The sequence below is a fragment of the Pinus tabuliformis genome, chromosome 4_1 (assembly GCF_031772625.1).
Source record: "Pinus tabuliformis cultivar Carrire ecotype Pingquan chromosome 4_1, CPIR1, whole genome shotgun sequence".
NCBI lineage: Eukaryota > Viridiplantae > Streptophyta > Pinopsida > Pinales > Pinaceae > Pinus > Pinus tabuliformis.
Genome location: NC_142303.1, coordinates 481,534,228 through 481,539,089, shown reverse-complemented (window position 1 = coordinate 481,539,089; position 4,862 = coordinate 481,534,228). Strand labels below are relative to the sequence as shown.

The 4,862-nt window shown below is 33.0% G+C and overlaps 1 pseudogene; it reads right to left on the bottom strand.

The window, feature by feature from the left end:
• Positions 1-878: 878 nt before the first annotated feature.
• LOC149176587 (antifungal protein ginkbilobin-like protein pseudogene) lies at positions 879-1,558 on the bottom strand (annotated as a pseudogene).
• Positions 1,559-4,862: the final 3,304 nt, after the last annotated feature.

Here is a 4,862-nt window from a genome sequence, read left to right as displayed (position 1 = left end):
CTTTTAGTGTCATATGATATATTAAAATTAAAATTTGTAGTTCCACTCCTTTCCCTCTCAAAATTACAATAAGCAGGTAAACATTCTTAAGAGGTAATTTTCATCATTTCAACCAAATATATAAGCTACTAAAACAATTATATTGGTTGTTTTTCTAATTCAATTTATCAATTTACCTTAAATACTTTTTATAACTGGACCAATAATTTTAATATGTAAGGAATATACAAGAATAATATATATATAATAATGGCGACAAAAGTAAAAATAACTTCCCCACCTTCATTTTTTCAAATCAACCATTAAAATGGAGATTTCAAAAATTCAAAAATTTTAATATACCTGACCATCAATAATTTGGACAAGAATTTAAATTTATATCTTTTAGTGTCATATGAAGAAAAAGGAATATATTAAAATTAAAATTTGTAGTTCCACTCCTTTCCCTCTCAAAATTACAATAAGCAGGTAAACATTCTTTAAGAGGTAATTTTCATCATTTCAACCAAATATATAATCTACTAAAACAATTATATTAGTTGTTTTTCTAATTCAATTTATCAATTTACCTTAAATACTTTTTATATAACTGGACCAATAATTTTAATATGTAAGGAATATACAAGAATAATATAAAAGATTAGAGCATATGAATAAAAATATTAAGAACTTCGCTTATTAGTTATGAAGCTTCGAAGGATGAAATTAAGAATACCGGAACTAAAAACTACATTAGCTGCACTAGCCGCAAGTAAAGTCCAGTGGATTATAACATTTCAGTGAATGAATAATTCGATGTGAACGTCACTATTCATGGTACATAGTTTCAACTAGAACTTTTTAATACGTCGAAAACAAAAACCGCGACACCGTGAAAATGAGAATAATGGCAGCGACACCCGAACGCAGAGTAAAATACGAAACGGCACGACAGTTTTATTATAGTGACTGGTTAGAATAGCGCAACATGAGATTCTCTTGCTCAGAGAATCATGTGAGACGCTTTATTGACACTAACATAAACATAGATATATATAGATATGAAAGATTAGATGCATATTGTGCAGTTGGGCATACGTTGAATATATAACTAAATTAGAAGCTGTACTGCTCGTAGCGGATGAAACAGTCAGTTGGATGAACTCGAGCACCGATGGCGTACGCGCAAATGCTCCAGATGCGGCCCCCAAGGTTTTGAAGGCAGGCGGTGCAGTCGGACTGAGAGATTCCCTGCTTGCAAACCCAACGCCCATAGGCGGTGGATGAACCTGCTCGCGATGCTTTATAGTCTCAACCGCTGAAGGCAGTGTTTCGCTCTAGATCTACCAGGAGGGATCCGAGAGTACTATAAAAGGAACTTCCGCTTTGGATCTTCTGCCCGTTACACACAGATGATACGAAGTTTGTGTTGGGCGTGCCTACAGCACTGCCCACCACCAGGGCTACTACCATTACTGCCAATGTAAAGCCAAATGAGTGCCTCATCCCGAATGATATATATATATAAGCTCTAAAATCGGAAATGAAATGCTGGCTGGAATGAATGATATAACCACCAATGTAGCCTCCATTTATAGGCCTCGCAGGAATGGCTGTGTATGGGAAGGATTGTGGATAACATCGGTCTGTGGGTTATGGGCCAAAATGCACGAAGGATTATGGATAACATCTGTCTGTGGATTATTGGCCGAAATGGACGAGTCATTCTATCACCGTTGCCAACTGTCTTGACTAAACCATTGGGGCCCATCAAGGTCATTCTCTCTGGAGAGGACCAACGAATAAGCCCCTTCAACACCGAGTCAGTGAAGACAAGTAGAAATATTAAAGATGATGTGACATATTATCGAATAAAACCAATGGGCTGAGAGGCGCAGCTGTATAGGAGATTTAGAGAATAAGTTTATAACGTTGGTAAAAATATATTTGATATAAACTTAATGAAAAATAATTACAGATAAAATATTATTTTATTAACATGTTGTTGAGTATAAAGATATTTTATTTAAAAATATTGCTCAAGATAAAAAAGATGGTAACTTTGGGAAAGGAACTTTAGTTGCTCGATCATAAATCCCCATCCAATAAGCAAACCCATAGTAACTTCGGGAGAGGAAACCATAAGCCCCCCACCCAATAAACAAACCCAAGAAGAATAATTTTTCATTTTATAGTATAATCTTTGGGTAACGAATCGTATCAAATTCTGACAAAGCGAATCATCATAGCAATCTCCGTAAATCACACAACCCAAAGAAGGGCCAATCCTTCTAGCTCATCTCCTGCTTTGCTTGCTTGTTTTGTTACTCCATATAATTCATCCAGCTACTGTTTTTGAAGCACCCCCCTGGAGTTCTGGTGAAAGCTATCCTTCGTCTTATCTTATCTTAAAAAAGGCCACTAAACAGATCTTCATCATATCTATCCTTCAAATCCATTCTGTGGAGACCGTAGCGCCAGCCGACTACTTGGAGCTCACACGTGTGAGTATTTAGAGCTGTTTTCCACACGTGTGAGTATTTAGAGCTGTTTTCCACATCATTTCAGCCAGCTGGCAGCATATTTTGGGTTAGGCTTGCCCGGAGAAATATTGATTGAGGGCCCACGCGGAGTAATGTTGTTACTACTGTCCACATGAGATGGGTTCCCACAGACTACTGCGCTCATCCAACAGAGGGATGGTCCCACGGACGGACTAATAAAGCTAATAGTGCATCAACTAATCACATACAATTACAACGTGGTATATATATAAAAGCTAATGGTAAATCTATTAATCACATACAATTCCAACTCTCCACTTGTAAACCACTTTTAAAATTGATACGTTATCGATGTCAAAAGGTTTAATTTTTCGGATGACGCATCACCCATTCTTGGTTTACGTTCACCCACACTTTTCTTGCTTTGTTGTTGCTTTTCTTTTGTCTTCAGTGAGTTAGCCCGCAGTATAGCATTACCGCCATTGAAAAGTAGTACCATGAGGACAAACATTAGACCAGCTTGAGAACAACATCTGCTGTAGGGCTTGGTTACACAAATTACTTTTATACGATTATGCCTATGATGAATGGATGATTTTACTGGATGGTGGATAGAATTGTTTTTAGTGAAAATATTATGATTTTACTGGATAGTGGATAGAATTGTTTTTAGTGAAAATATTTGGAAGATTTTTTGGTGAGTTTTTTTATTTTTATTTTTTTCAATTTGATATGATTTTTTTAAATCACAAGTTTGATAGGTAATTTTGCACAATTTAAGTGCTTCAGAGTTTTTCACAGTACCAAATCTACATATAAAATAAAAAAACCCAATTTGAATAACACAATTCATAATTTCAACGCAATTTTTTCCAAATTAAAAAATAAAAAAATCCCAAAAAAATGATTACTACTACTATGGTCCATAATAAAAGCACACAGTTAACCCTAAGGCTAGCCCATACAAGAGAGAAGAAATTGATCTCTGCATCCTAAATTAAGAGTAGCCCATACAAGAGAGAAGAAATTCATCTCTACATCCTAAATTAATATTTCTATACTACCAATACAAAATATTAAAAAGCTTATGTTAAATAAAAAATAAAATAAATATAACTTTATTAACCAAAAAAATTATTGATCCATAAATTTTCTTTAAAAACAAATAGCATTGCAATAAAATTAATAAGAACACGAGAGAAACAAAAGGAGGGTCTACAAATAACCCTATCCTAAGCTTAAATTGAATCTAACATTGCTTCGCTCAAATCGGTTCATATTGACTATAACACTAACAACTTTAAATATTTTGCTAATTATGATATAAATTATTTTTCTAATTAGAATATGAATTATGAATTCTAATAATTATATTTATATAAATACATTTTTATAAGAAATTAATATTAATTAAAATAGCTATACATTTATGTAATTTATTTTTTTGTGATATTGATGATTTAAATGATTCTAGGTAGTGGTTTCTCAAGCCAAAGATCAAGCATGTTGAAATCTCTAGCTTAGCAAACATATATATATATATATATATATATATATATATGAATTTTTCCAAACATTAAGAGGATAAAATTTATGCTCATTTTTGACAATATTATTTATAAATTTCATATTTTTAAATATGAAAATATTCTTCATTATAAAATATCATGGTTACTAATATGAATTATCGTTATTTAAAATTCTTTTAATGTAATATACACATGGTTAGTATTATTCTAAATAAAGTGTTTATAGTATATAAAAATTAGTTGAATCTACTTACATTCAATAACCTAATTGAAATACTTTTTATAATTAAGAATTTTTATGTTATACTAATTTTTTATTAATTATAATATGAATCAATATTAGTGTTATTAAGTTGGAATATCTCTATGTATATGCTCTTGGTGTGAAACATCTTGTCATTCCCTCTCACTATGCTTCAACTTGTTCATTGGTATGATTTCAAGCAAATTCTAGAAGTTTAATATTTTGGAGCTCCCTAGTAATGTCCTTAGTTGGAGATAATCTATTAGGGTCCCTCGATCCCTCGGGATTTCGCACCCCTAATGGAAGGTGCTCTACATCCCCTTCAGTCGCTTGGTGCCCTCTTAAAATTTCATTATTTACTACTAGGGAGCACAATATGACAGCTAGCTCTAGTGATGATAATGGGGTTCTTCAAGGAGGTGTTCCTTGTGATGAATCTCCTCTTCCTTGATACCCTTGCATCCTCACCATTATAAACTTTTCGATTATTTTCATGACACACAAGTCTTATTAGTGTGACTTGGGACTTGGTTAGCACTTAGTCAGCACCCACACATATACAAAATAATAGGTATAAGTTTCCCTTTTACTATGGTCATAAATAAG